Source organism: Propithecus coquereli, unplaced genomic scaffold (assembly GCF_000956105.1).
Source record: "Propithecus coquereli isolate 6110/MARCELLA unplaced genomic scaffold, Pcoq_1.0 Scaffold41, whole genome shotgun sequence".
NCBI lineage: Eukaryota > Metazoa > Chordata > Mammalia > Primates > Indriidae > Propithecus > Propithecus coquereli.
Window position 1 is genome coordinate 7,491,574 of NW_012149841.1, and position 15,313 is coordinate 7,506,886.

Sequence of the window (15,313 nt, forward strand, 5' to 3'; positions counted from 1 at the left end):
ATCTTATATTCTTCCTCCCTCCCTTCCATTCTTGTTTCCTTCCTTCTTTCTTTTTTCCTCCTTTCCTGTTTTATTTATTCATCAAATATTTATTGAAAACATTCCCAGAATGCTGCACCAGCTTCCTTCTGAACGACTAGGCGTGCAAAACCGAACCAGGCAGGGCAGTCCCTGTCCCTAGGCAGCTAGCGGTCCAGCCTTCTGTTTTGCAATGTTAGCTAATTTCATGGAAGCAAAACGAAAAAAGGCCAAGATCCTCAGTTTCCATTTTGTTTTATTGTCAATCTTAGAAGTAAAAAAAAAAAATTCACTTATTGAGCAGTTACCTTCCCCTAATCAGGTGTTCTCTCCTCTGATCATTGTGGCCACCCTTCGAGAAGTAGTATTATGTCTATTTTTAATGTCAAAAAAAAATCTAAGACCTGAGGTCTCCGTGGCTTGTCCCCAGATGCACGGTAAGAAGCCAAGGTGGACTGAGATCCTCCGCCGGCGTCTTTGAGCCCCTTGTCTTCCGCAGCCCTGAGCTCCTCAACGTCCATTCCTCTGGGCTGACTTTGCAAGTGGTGACTCAAAGGTTTCTGAGAACTTTTCTCTTTTGAAAAAAAACGTGTTTGGAAAACTTTAGTAGGCCACTGACATTTCCCCTGGTAGACCTCACAGCCCAGCGTCGCAGTGGGGGGTCCTGGGCCCCCTGGCATTGCGGATGCCTGGGGAGCTCACAGCCTGCAGATCAGCGGCTCACAGGGCTGTCCCTGCAGGGCAGGGTGAGGGCTTCCTCTTTATGGTGTCGTTTACAAGTCAATAAAGCCGGGATGGGGCCCCATTTCCGCCACTGGTCCCACCTCGAGGGATCTATCGTCCCCCTCCCTCCCTCTTCCCCGAGTCCGCAGTCTGCGGGCCTGGGGCCGGCTCTGGGGACGCTTTCCTCCCCCCGTAATGGTTCTGCTCCCACCTCCGCCCGCCGGAGCAGCCCGGCCATAAAGGACTCCCAGCGAGGGCAGAGTTCAAAGCTCTGGCTCCGCGGGACCCCAAGCGGCCAGCCCCGCTGCTTTATGGCTTCGGCCAGCGGGGCCTTATCTCCTGTGCCGAGATAAAGCGGCCCGCAAGACGCCTGGGACCGCTGGGCTCCGCTCCCACTGTTGGGGGCTGTCCTCGCTTTTCGGGCTGGAGGAAGGATGGCCTCTTCACATGGGCCAGACAACGCCCCCTCTGGGCTGGGTTTCTCTGGATGTGACCCTGCAGGGGCTCTGGCCTCAGGGAGGTCCCCAAGTGGAAAACAAGGTGAGAGAGGGCAGCTTATTGGGCGAGGGCCTGTGGGCAGGGGGAGGGGAGCCCAAGGGACACCAATGCGAGGCCAGGGCCCAGAGCCTGTGCATTCACTTGGCCATTTGCTCAGTAAACAGGGCAGAGCACCTACTGTGCGCCTGGGGCTGCGCAGAGTGCTGTGTGCTCAGTGTGGGAGGAGGAGGTGGGACAGAATTCAGCTGGTCAGAGAAGGGGAGTGGGGACATTTACAAAAGCCAGGAGGTGAGAAAGGGAAGGGTTAGGGTTAGGGTTCAGGGTAGAACACATTCCTGGGGTGCCCGCGGTGGAGGGGCAGGGAAGGCTCTTGCCGCTCTCCTTACGGGGCTGTTCATTCCCTCCTGGCCTGTCCCTACACCGGAGAAACTCACGCACAGCTCTCTCCCCTCTGTTGCCCACAGGAAGCCCTGTGTCTAGGGCCGGCTCACCGGCCCATCACTGCCAAGTCCAGGCAAGGGCGGCCTGTATTGGCAGAAACCCACCCCCGGAACTGGAATGACTGGTAAGAAGTAAGCCCGGGGAGATACGCATCCAAGCAGCCATGTGTTCCCTTAGCACACACCGTGTGCAAATGCTGACCAATGTCTAGTGCGTCCCACAGCCAGAACACTTGCTCTGGATGTGGGACGGTATCACAAGAGCCTCACTTCTCAGGAGAAAAGTTAACATGACTACAGTTAATACAAGGCCACCACTAGCCTACTTGGTGCCTCTGTGTGAACCTGAAAAAAAGGACTCCCCTGCAGTGTGAGTGCACCCCGGGGAGAGAGGCATGGCCGAGAAGCAGCAGCGCACCCCCCCACCACCCGCCACTCTGGGAAGGTGCAGGAGTGCTCTGGGGCACACAAGTTGTCAAGGAAAGTGGAGGGTGGACTTCAGCCTCCTTGCTTGGGCTCCTTGTGTAACTTACTGTGGCTGCCCTGAGCTAATAAGAGAACGGGCCCGCTCTACACAACACTGGGTGAGGTAGAAAGACCTTCCACCCCGGCCCCATGACACACACCATTTACCAGCATTGCAGCTGTGGGCAACTCGCCATCCCTGCGTCTGTGGATTTAGGCCCATGGTACCCACTTCATGTGGCGTGGTAAAGATTTCAGAGCGCATAGCTGTTCTCCTTACTCCAATGCCTCAAGAACAGAAGCAGAAGGATCCCAGAGCCTTGGATGTTTCCCTTCCTTCCTCACTTAGAAGAATGTCTTAGTTATTTGTTTCCTGCCAGAGTATAATTACAGTGCAAGGGCCTCGTTCTCCAGATCTGTTTTAGCGAAGGAGGAAGGAAGTCCAGGCCTTTTCACCACAAACTCCCTGCTCAGAGACGCCAGCTGAGAATTTGACTAATCTGCTATTGCAGCCAATAACCCCTGCATGGTCCAGATCAAGGTACTGTGCAAGCCATTCGGGACTGCCCTTACTGCCATCAATCAGCCACTGTTCTCGGACCTGACCTGCAGGACACCCACCTTCTCCCGCGGCCGTGCGAGCTCCCGGCTGCAGGAGGAAGGGAAGTCTGTCCACACACACTGCAGAGCCCGTCAGAGCCACTTCAGCTGACGGCCTCTCTCGCCGTGAGCAGTCCGTGAACACAGCCACTGTGTGTGTCTCTCTCTGCAGGGCCCGTGCAGAGCGCTGCACCAGAAAAACACTTGCAAACAGCATCAGAAGATCTATGAATCCATCAGACCGGGACTCCTTAACTTGTCTACTTGTTTCAGAGACCAGCTTGGTGGCCCATGGTATCCAGAGAGGACCACTGGCTTTGGTCCAGAGACGTCCTAGGAGAGTGTCGTTTCTATTGAGCTGAGGGAAGGAGACACAACTCTGAGACCAGCCCTGCTCTGTGACCTTGAGCCAGTTCTTTCCCACTCTGCTGCAAACTCTTCCACAGCATAGGAGAGCAAGAATACGGGACCTCCAAGGGCCTTGAAGAGCTGATAGTCCGAGATTCTGTGATTCTGGGAGTTACGAAGGACCCTTGCCTAATCCACGGTGTGAATCGAAAGAGAATATTTATTTGTGAAGACTCAACAGCTACGGGAGAAAGTTCCTTCTCAGGGAGACGACCACAGGAGTCCTTGGCTTTTACAGAATGAGCCATAAAGTTATTTGACAAAGTTGATCTTAATGAAGCGTTTTCTGCATGTTCAAAGAAGAGAGCCCTGGTCAGTGCAGTGAGAGGTTGGATTCTTGTGTCAGGTAGCAAGAGAGCAGGAAGGTCCTGGTTAATGTTGTGCTTCGGCTGAGATTTAAGAGATTGACCCCGCACTCACAAAGCGCCTACCTAGTCGGTTCTAGGCCAGTGCTGAGGACAGAGACACAAGACACCTCGCCTGCCTGTCCTCCCAGAGGGCCTGCTCTGGGAGGAGAGCCATCACGCGAATTCTCCACGCATTAGAGTACCAAGGACCTTCAGGCACTTCGCAGGCCTAGGAGCTGGGCTGAGCAAGAATGATCACCTCCACCTTACCAGATAGTTGAGGCTCAGAGAGGTGCACTCATTGACCTAAGGGCACACAGCCAGGGAGTGGGGGAGTTTGTGAATTCTGATTTTCTGACTCACGCCAGTGTTCTCTCTCCACTGCACTTTGGTACCTACCTGTAACAGAGGGCCCAAGACCAAGAGGTCATCATCCCTCAGGGCCTCCTGCACAGAATAGGTGCTCAATGCGTATTTGTCAACTAAACCAACCGGGTTCTTGGCTTCGCTACTCCAGACAAAGACTCGATGGCCTAAGCCCTTAGTTTGCTTCTCTCTGGTGCTTTCGTCTTGAGTGTTTGTCATAGGATTGTGGCTTTTGTAAACAGAAAATTCTAAAAGGCATCACTCCTGCAAGTCCCTTAATCCTGCTGGTCTTCTAAGTGCAACCGGCACAACATCCTGCTAATTTCCTCTAAAAAAGGCAAATATGTCTGTCTGCCCGCCATGGCAGGAAGACATAGCAGAGCCTTGGAATCAAGTAGACTTGGGTTCCCGTGCCTGTGTCATGTGGAACAAATATTGGCCTTTCCGAGCCTCAGTGGTCTGTCCTGTAAAATGGGCAAATATTCACCTTGAAAAGACAGGAGAAGCCAAATAAGTTCATAAGAGCCTCAGCACGCCACGAGTTTGGTTTGGTTTTTTGACAATGTGAGCTTCCTTCTCTCCCTTTCATGGTAGGACTCAGGCAAGTCCCTTCTGTGGCCTATTTTCCTCTCTGTAAGAGTTTTTCCACCACCGAGTTCCCTGTCCCATTGGTGCTTCGGCGCCATCAGCCTCCAGAGTTATTTGGTGATCATCTCCGCCCAGCACGTTCCACTGACGGAGCAGCAGCTGAAGCAGGTGAGTGGAGCCTCGACAGGACAGTTGCAAAGAGGAATGACTTCTCTTTGTGGCTTCCACCTTGGAGATACCATAGTAGGGACTTAGGGGGCTCTTTTTATCCAGGAGATACTAGCGTCGTCACAGTCAGAATCATCTTCTCTGTCAGGGGCCAAAGCTACAGAACCCAGCTTAGGAGCTTGTTAAGAGTCCTACCAAAATATTTGAGATCTGAAAACAAAAAACAATTAGCTCTAGAATACAAAATGAAAACTGCAAAGTCAATGTGAATAAACGTTAAATTAAATGCCTGAGAAATGCAATGTTATGTGATGTGCCACTTCCTTAAATTGCTGAATTTATTGTTCGTGAAAATTCCATTACATTCAAAAACATTTCGTAGGTTATATTTTCATACTTTCCATGAGTCCCAAATCAGCTGAGAGAAAAAAAACAAAACAAAAACAAAAACCTGCAAATTCATTAAGTTACCCATAGCCAAATAATTCCAAAGGCAAAGTTCTTTTAAACTGTTTTTTAAAGCAAAAAAGAATTATCCATCATGTGAAATGTAAGTATATTGTAACATTTTTGATATGATGTTGGGCAAGGTCCACAAAGGTGACAGTGCTGGGGCCTCCAGAGGTCTTCAAGGAGTCCAGCCCGTCGTCTGACCTAGCCTGAGGGATCAGGGCATCACTCCTGATGTTTTCTCCACAAGGCAGGTGCCCACCTCGGCCACCCGGCAAGCTGCAGAGACTTTCAGATATGTGCTAGCCCAAGCACTAGGTGCCATCTCCAAATGTCGGGCCAGCCCATCCATCTCTTCCACCGGCCCATTCTGCAGGGCATTCCTCCAGCTAATAAAACACCGGTCATCTAGCACTGGGTTAATATTTACTCAGGACAAGCCATTCTAGACTTAGAGGCTGAAGGCCAAGCTAAAGTTAAAACACTAAAGGGAAATCTTATCTCCTGGGATAATTTTACAATTTTCTAAGAGTGGATTTGTGTGGCTCCCAGGTGGATTTTGCCCACAAGTGGCGTCACCTGGAGTAGAGGAGAGAATTCTGGGATTGAAACAGGATATTTAGATCTCCTTCCATCCTTTTTCATTCCCTTCCAGATTTCAATTTCAATACCTGTCAAATGAAGTTGGTGAGCCCTACCAGGAAATTCTGAGCATCAGACGAAGTGAGTTGTGCTAAGACTTTTGAAAGCTGAGAGACACTGTACAATGTGAGGTGGTTATGCATCATTTGGCCAAGAATTGTTTTTTTCACTTTAGTGTAACAATAAAGGAATCCCAATTAAAATAATGGCGGCTTCAATCAACATATAATAATAAATACTGAAATTAAAAGTGTCATATTTTCCAAAGATGGCAACATCCGTGCATCTCCCATCCCATCCTGCAAGCTCTTCTTACAGTGGGTGGGTGGCATGTCTCCACTGAGAGGTGGGCTTCATGCTGTCTTTCCTAGAACCTGGTGGAACGTTCTAACTGCCTCCAGCAATGGAATCTGGCAGAAGTGAGACTGAGCAACTTCCATTTCCACCTGGCTCCGTCTTCTGGGACTTAGACGTTTGGAGCCCTGGGCTGCCATGTAAGGAATCCAGCTACTCTGAAGCCACGGTGCTGGAGAGAGCACGTGGAGAGGCCACCTGGTGACAAAGAGAGATGTACGAGTGGCCCCAGCTACTAATAACGCTCCATACCACCAAGTGGTGGGATGACAGCTTTGTTCATTTATTGATTTTATTCTTTTTGCTTACCTGAATTTCTAAAATTTCTATAGAAAACATATATTACTTTTTTTTCCAAAATTATTTGTTGTATTTTAATTTCACTTGTATTCCCATCCTCTCAAAGCATCACCAGACTTTGGCTGAGATCTACCTGGAATTCCAACCTCCTGACTCTTTGCATAATTCAACGAGATCCCTTTGCCCCAGAATCCCGACAAGCCTGTACTGGCACACAGATGCCAGAGACCACTGCACCCCCCCACTGAGCTCAGCGGATCCAACGCTCAGGTTTACCCATAATTAGACTTACCAGTCCAGCTGCCCCGGGGGTGGGAAGAGCTTTCCTGAGGCTCCGTGTCTGTTTTTTTACCACAGAAAAGTGAAATCTTGCATTCATTCATTTCTTCCTTCCTTTCTTCCTTCATCCATCAAATATGGGTTGAGCCCTATGTGTGCCAGGCGCAGGGCTGGGTGCTGGGGACACATCTGAGGGCCACGCGAAGTCTCTGTCTTCATGCAGTGAAAAGTACTAACGAAGCCATGATCTGAAAGCGGCATAAGTTCTGCGGGAGGGGACATCCCAAAGGCAGTGAGGGGACAGAGAGGAGCCACCTGGCCAGATGACATTCAAGAGGGCTTTCCGGGTAACAGGCTGTGAGTGCTCAGGTGTGCGTGGGTGAAGGCGTCGTGCAGGCAGGCACAGGAGAAGGGGAGGGTTCAGGCAGAGGGGATGGCATGGGCCCAGATGTTTCCCAAGAACCCAGAGGCTTCGACACTTCGACCCTGCTGGTGGTGATTCCAGAACGGCTTCTAAGCACTGGATGAAGAAATGTGACTCATCGTCCATCGTTCATTCCCAGCCATTTGATCCTCAGACCTCAGAGCCAGCCCAGGACCTGCCCAAGGAACCCTACCTTAGGGGGCCCCGCCCTCCTGGAACTGGGACTCAGGGGAGACCCCCGTGAAGAAGGGCATTCTGTCTACCAGCTCATGTCCCACCGAGCTCGGAGACACCTCCACATCTAATGGAGTGGAGAGAGCACCAAAATTGGAATCAGATTTTGGGTAAGGCCCTGCCAGTTTCTGAAACTTCCAGAGCTCCCTTGTCTGTAAAGTGGGGATAAGAAGTAATCCCAGTGTCACAGAGTATTGTGAGGTCAGATGAGTCAACACTTAGCAAAATGGAAAGGTAAGCGTGGGTACCTGTCCCTGCACCATGTGTCCCCTTATGTAAACCAGCCACGACTCTGTTGTAGCGTGAGCCTTCTGTTTTTGACACTGGTGAGCACAGAAAGCCTCTAACCATGACCCTGACAGAGGAGTCCTTGGTTGCCATAGAGTCTCAGGACTTCTGCACATCATTCACCAAACAGGCGAGGCACAGAGAGCTTTTCTTGCTCTGAGGCCAGTGGTCAGGGTCCCAGATGCTGCTGTGGACACATCCCCCTGCCGGCTGGCCCCACCACGCTGCGGCTACGCAGGGCTGTGAGACAAATGCTCCGAATTCATTCTGACGTCTGACCAGAGGGAGTGCCAGTCCTCCAGGGAGCACGAAGAGCTTGTCCTGTCACCCTACAATTTCCCTGGAGCCAATGGCCAGGCTCTGTCCCTCTCCCTGGAGCTGCTGCCCCGGGTGGGTGCTCGTCACTCAGGATCACAGCCCAGCCTGTGTGCAGCCTCCACCTACAGCTCCTCATCACCAAGCTGCTCTTTCTAACGGGAGTGTCCTGCCATGCCCCCTGGGGGTCCCTCCGTGCCTCCTATTGGGACGCTGAACAAGGAGGCTTAAGCCCTGGGCCAGGCTGGCTTCCACTTGCTGCCCAGCTGCTGCCTCCACCCCCACCATTTGTTCCACCCAGAGCCAGTTCTGACCATTTGTCCCACCCAGGCTCCAACGTGACTCCACACCTCCTCTTTCGCAGAACTTAGGCCAATCCTTTCAATCTCCGTCAAGTGTCACTTCCTCCAGGAAGCCTACCTGGAACCACAGGCCCTTTGTTCCTTCCAAGAGCTCTCAGATATCTCTGTTTCCCACGATGGGTTGTAATTGCCTGGTACCCACACAGCAGGCCTCCCCCTCTCCCACCCAAGCCTCTGGATACATGGAGGAGTCTTTGGTAAGACAGAAATGGTGGTTTGTTGGCATCAATGTTATGCAGTGAGAGGGGATTGGTATTAGCAATAAAAGGTCTGTTCACCTCAACATGGAAAGCTGTGCAAAGGCCCAGAGGGGGCCCTTCAGAGTGCACTAACTGTGCACATCTGGCCACAGAGCTGTGTTTGAGGAACACCTCTTAGTGTCTCACAGAATCAGTGTTTCACAGAACGCAATTTAGAAAATGTGGCTCTAAAGCTATTTATAAATTTGGGAATTCCCAAAGGGCCATATCTCCTAACAGCCAAATCTATGGAGGGACTTTATTGATAGTATTTTTCTGATACATCACATGGTGCCTTCTTTTACTGAGGGAGCTTTGTTTCTTGTTGATGCTATGAACCATGTGAGTGTTTCCCTCATTATTATGGCTGCTAGGAAGCTCAGAACTGAGTCCTAGTCCATATCCAGCCCAGGTCCTCAGAGGGGAAACTTTAACTTATAATTTTTTGTCTGTTATCATCTCATCCTTATTTTCTCTAGGCCGTGACTCTTCTATTTATTCATTATAAATCTGTTTTACTGGTATGTTAAAAGTTCTTTTGAACAAAGTTAGACGTACATAAATAAATGTAAATAAGTATAATAATATTATTAGCAATAATAACAAAAACATTTTCCTTCCAAAGAATAGGCGAACCTCCCATAGGTATGAGCATTAGTTCTTTTCTAACAAGGAAAAGAGGATCCAAGACGCTTCTCCTTCCTGGGCTTCATTTCCATGCTTAACCCTTTCATTCTGCTCTTCAAAGTCAGAAGAAATGCTGCCTTCTGTCCCTCACACCCCTCGAAAGACTGAAACAAAACCACCCTCAAGATCAAATAGATTACGTTGATGACAAAGAGAAGAGAGGGTGGTCTGTGTCCACTCTCTGAGCTCAGCCAAACAAGAGGCCTTTGTGCTCAGGAGAGAGATGGGGGCCGGGCCCTTGCTAAGCCGCATCCACTGGGCAGGGCCTGCAGGGCTGAGTGGAGAGAAGGTCTCCAGGTCCCAGCCCCACGGCTCACCTTGGTGTGGCCAGGACCCGCTGAGGACCCCTGCCTGCCCAACACTGGGCCCTTTTGAAGACCCATAGGAGGGGTTGAATCGTCTTTCTGTGTACAAACTCAGCTGAGCCCTCTTCCCTTCTGAGACCTTAACTGTGAAGTGACCCACATATCATAATAGCTCTCCCGCCTGGCTGTCCTCCCCACGCTAGAGTTGCGTGCTGTCGTCCCCCATGGATCGCCCTTCTCCCTCTCTCTGGACAATAGGCACCTGCTTCCAGGAGCAGGAAGACAGTGGCTCCTGCCTGTATCCTGTTCTATTTCTCCTTGGAGACCAGGAACCCTGTGTGGCCAGGGGACAGAGGGCGTCTCTCTCTCTCTCTTTGTGTGCACACACATTTCCCCCCAAACACCTAAAGATTATTCTCTGCAAGAGGGAAATGGATATGAATAAAACTGTAGACGTAAAGCCAGAGAAGGACCCAGAAGGACAGTGTGAACTGCCCAAGTTAGATGTTCATTGTCTGAGACTGTGAACATACTGTCATCCATCATTTCACTTGTCTGTTTGCCCAGGAGATGTCCTCCTTGAGGACTGGAACCTTCTGGAATTCCACACTGTTCCCTGGTGTCTGGGGCCTGCCTATGGGTATGACCTCAACGAATAAGAAGCAAGAAAAAGGGTAGGAACGATAAAAAAAAAGAGAGAAGGAAAAACGGGTGAGAGAAGAGGTTATCAGTGTTCAGGGCAGAGGAGATATTTTATTCATCGTCTCCTTTAATCTTCACAATAACTTAAGAATTTAGGTATCATGATTGACCCCATCTCAGAGATGAGGTCAATACTTGAGCAGCTGGCAGGTGCCTTCCCGGGCTCATTGTCGGGGTGCGCCTAGTCAAGGTTCAGACCAAATCCCAGCCACCTCCACAGCCCGGCGCCTACGGCTACGCCGCTCCCACCCAGGGCCCAGCCAGGAGTTTCAACTTCATCCCAGAGGCACCGGACCTTGAAACCTTTTTGAAAACATGTGAGTTGAGTTGGCAAAGCAGTGTTAAAGTTAGAATAAGGATTTTCTGCCATGGAATTCTCAGCTTTTGGCTGGAGTCGGAGCTCATACAAAGACCTACTCCTAAGGAGATCCTATGTCGGACACTCAAATCAGAAAAATCACAGGTCTAGAAAACAAAGGCTTTCCCCATCCTTCTCCGTGGACTACGGTTAGCCAAGTGTCCTTCCAAAAAGTCTAGACGCCACTCCTTAGGGGTTCTAAATTTTCCTGAGGAAAAAAGAAAAGGAAATACAGGCCTATCATGCCTGTTGTCTCACTTCATTGTAACAAACAAGGCTTCATGAGGCAACTTTGGCTACTCGGCCGCCACAGAGCTTTGGGGAGACCCCGTAGCCACAAACCCCTTCCCAGGCCCACTGGACACCAACGTCTAGATGGGAGGTTGGCAGCAGGAATAAAATGTTCATGGGTTTCCCACACAAAATGAGTTTATGTGAAGCCTGTGAACGTTTGGCAAATCCTTGGCTGTAAATATCGCAAAGAAACTTACTTGTGGCTGTCCCCTCAGTAAGCGTACACCCCAGGGGAAAAAGCAAATCTTTGTAAGGAACCTCTTGGTTCCTGTGAATGGCTTGTTTTGTTTAAAAGCATTTTTTTAAAGTGATTTAAAAGATTCAATTGGTCTGATTTGTGTTCTTAAAAATGAAAATGAACCCGGCCGGGCACGGTGGCTCACGCCTGTAATCCTAGCTCTCTGGGAGGCCGAGGAAACCAGCCTGAGCAAGAGTGAGATCCCGTCTCTACTAAAATTAGAAAGAAATTAATTGGACAACTAAAAATATATAGAAAAAATTAGCTGGGCATGGTGGTGCATGCCTATAGTCCCAGCTATTTGGGAGGCTGAGGCAGGAGGATCACCTGAGCCCAGGAGTTCGAGGTTGCTGTGAGCTAGGCTGACGCCACAGCACTCTAGCCTGGGCAACACAGTGAGACTCTGTCTTAAAAAAAAAAAAAAGAACGAAGAAAAAAAATGAGATTTCATGGGTGATGTTAAGTTATTAATGGGCAAGTAGCCCACCCCACACTTTTATTAATAATCAGAAAACATCAAATAGCTGCTTCTTCCAGGCTTAGAAACAAGAATAATACCTGCCGTTTGCATGAGCTCTGTGATTCACAAAGGGACCCCGCTCGCTGTGATGCATATTCCAAAATCAATGTTTGTTTTGATATAGGTATTTCTCTTAACCACACTGTGTTCAAAAACTGATTTGAGATAGCTAGTAGGTATGCTAACGGAAGACACGGGTATAGAGCCTCTTGGAAATTGAGTTCTATTACAGATGAAACGGCTAAGAACTTGCAGCATTTCAATTCCAAACCATAGCACTTGTATATCCACACACAGTTGTCTTAACCGAGGCCTGGGCCTTCAGTCTGTACCTACACCTCTGAGGTCATTGCCAGAGCATGTTGGGCCAAAACTTCTAGCTCTTCAGAAGCCCAGTGTGTTGGAACAAGCACGAACTGGGGGACTGGGACATTCTAGTACCATCTTTTTTACCACTTCCCTGCTCTATGCCTTTGGACAAGTCTTTAGTCTGTCTGAGCCTCTGTGTCCTCATTTAAAGACACTAATGCCTGTCACGCCCAGTTCTCAGCACCACCTGTAGACGCAGTGTGACAAGGTGTGTAAAAGTTGCACGCATCAGCACTGTTGCTGTTTTATTATTATTATAGGCCCGTATATCAGGAGACCCTGGCACCAACTGCAGCTCTATTTCTTGCCGTGTAATCTTGAACAAACTGCTTCTTCTTTTTCAGCCTCAAAGTCCACATCTGTCAAATGAAGAGGGTGAGGACTAGATGTTCTACATCAGTGCAACTTGGTGTAGTTACCAGTCTGTCATGAGCTAAGGAGCTTGCGTTAGAATATAAATCAATGCCCTGCTTCCTTCATTGAGAAAGGCTTGCATGAAAAAAAAATAGAAAAAAAAGAAAAAACAGCTGAGCTAAACAGTATACTTAGTGAGTAGTGGCACTGACTATGTTAGCCCTTTCGTGACCAAATGATATGATGTCAATGACATTCTTATCCTACTTGCAAGATAAACAGGATTCTAGGAAATTGATTAGATTCAGGATTATCGATATCCAGATGGGGCCTCTGTCTCTTCTAATTAGTCAACAGGTCTTTACAGAGGACCTGCTATAGCCCTGTACAGTGGTCCCTGCTCAGGAGCCTCCACACCAGATGGGGAGATAAGACACGAACAAGGGACATCCCAGGAACTGCTGACCACACCCACGGTGAAGGACAGGCACCAGGCAGTCCTGTGCAGAGAAGCCCCTGGAGTAAAATGTCACTGAGACAGGACAAGTGGGGAAGGCTTCCTAGAAGAGGTGGCCTTGGCACCAGGATTGGTAGAGGTGACCTGCATTAAGTGAAATTTGGAGATGTCCGGGAACACAACGCCCCATACACATCATCCTTGTGCTCATTCTCAGTAATCTAGAAATGGGCTCCTACAGTCATTGGCGAGATACTGGCCAGTCCTGTCAGGCAGGTAGTCCGGACTTCTTACACATAGTCAGATTCCTGTTAACACCTTGGTACATTTGTGCTAGAAGGAAAACATCCAAGTCACCAAATGGCATCTCTGCAGGGAGAACTTCTACCCCTCGTCATTCCCCTGTGAGTCCGACGGCTTGTTTAAGTGGTGCCTCCTGCCTGAGTCAGCCCCAGCCTTCACCTGGGACTCAGACCTGCTCTGGAAATGAAATTTGCTTTGATATGTCATCAACCCTGCCCTCTCTGTGCTCAATCTGCTTTAACAACTGGAAAGTTAAGCAGATGCACAATCGGACCCTTTGTTCATTTTCCACACTTCACCATAAAGAACAAGAAATGATTATTGAATATACGTATCTCTGCTGGAAAACTCCTTTCTCCGCTGTAGTTCAGAAGCTGGTGTTTGAGGATGTTTGTCATATTTTAAATCAGCTGATGACAGTCGGCTGTGGCCGCATCTGCCCATGTGGTGCTCTTTTTTTTTTTTTTTTCCCCTTCTGGTTTCAGGCATGAACGAACTTTCTCTCTGTCCCTGAATTCCTTCCTATCTGTCTTTCTTTCTACCTCCCGGCCTGTCTTTTGGTGGACTGTCTTTCTTTCTTTTTGTTTTTATCTTTGTCATTTTTCTACACAATCCATTGGCAATGTTATTGTTCAAATTTAACTTCCCATTTTCAAACTACTGTGTGTATGTGTGTTTTCTGTCTAGAAAGGAAATATTCCCATGGGAAAAGATAAGTGTGAAACAAGGGCAGCTAGGGTCCTATCTTTGAGGTGTCCAGGCTTATACAAAGAACTTTTTAATGAATTGTTTTTCCTCAAAAAAGGAAGACATGTGTAGTCTCTCCCCCAGAAAGGGGGAGTTCTTGGCTGAGGAGGATAGAAGGAGAATGTTTCCAACGCCTGCTCCTTCGAATCCTAAGTCTTTGGAAGCTATCTTAGGATAAAGCAACATTTTCTTATAAATTTTATAATAAGAATTCTAGACTTGTTGAGTAGGAGTCACATCGAGCTTACTACGGGAGTATATTGCCTTGGGTTTTCATGCGCCATCCTAGAATCCTTGGGAAGGGCTCCCTTTATTCCTGGACCGCCTTTGATGACACACAACCTTTGACCCTGATCAATGCATCCTCCTCCCAGCGGCGGAGACGGGAGCAGCTCTCTCAGCGCCCAGAGGAAGAGCGGGCATTCGGCCCTGACCTCTCACCCTGCCCCTCACCTCACTGATAATTGAGTTTTCCATTCGTGCTCACCAGCAGGCTCTCGACACAAAGAAACAAGCCCCTCCTTACTCTTGTCTTTCCCGAGATGAAACCATGAGCTAGTCTGTTCGGCTAACACCAGCACCCAGTGCTGGAACACACGCGAGGGTCTTATCTGGGGCCAGGCTCCCCGATTCCATCATGGGCCCCCCTGGAGCCTCCCACACCCTAGGACAGGCTACTTGACTCGAACATGTTGTGTCCCTCCTGATGCAGCACTTGGAGGAGGACTGTGTCTCCTTGAAGGATGTTCAGATTGCAGAGCAATTTAGAAAACACAACTGCCTCCGAGTGCCTTTCAGGAAAGCATGTTTTCCAGATGCTCCTGGAATCCTAAAAACTGATTCAAAGGGAATTTAAAATAAACATTCCCCACCCCCCTTTCAATCTTTGTAAGATATCTTATTGCAGAATAAGGTGAGCGATAAATAAGCCCCTTCAAAATATCTCCACCCTAAGTTTGCCCTCCTTGTGGAAGGAATGCATGGATGGCTAGAACCACCACCCACCCACCGCCGCCCCCCGCCACCCCCCGGCCACCGGCTGATGAAGCACAAGGTGCAGGTTTGGGAGGTGAGACCTCGGCCAGTGAGCCTGGGCCTGTGGGCTGCTGTCCGTAAGGAGGAGATGGGGACAGTAGGAGTAAACGTCCATTGTGCCTCGTGAATGACAACAACCTCATCTGCATGATGATCTTCCCCTGTCAGTGACACCATCTCCTCTGGCCCTCACACCCCCACCGAGGTAACTATTGACATATTTTGTCCCAAGAATCCGAAGGGCAGAGAACATGTCCAAGGTCTCTGGACCTGAGACTTAGAGCCATGTTTTCAGACTGCAGCTGTGACCCTTCTGGAGCGTGTTGCTGCATCGGGAGGAGCACTCTCGGAAAGCAGGAGGAAGAGGAGGCTTTGAGGGCATGATAAAGACATAAGCAAATGTAGATGGAGAGACAGCACTGTGCTTGCCAGAGGG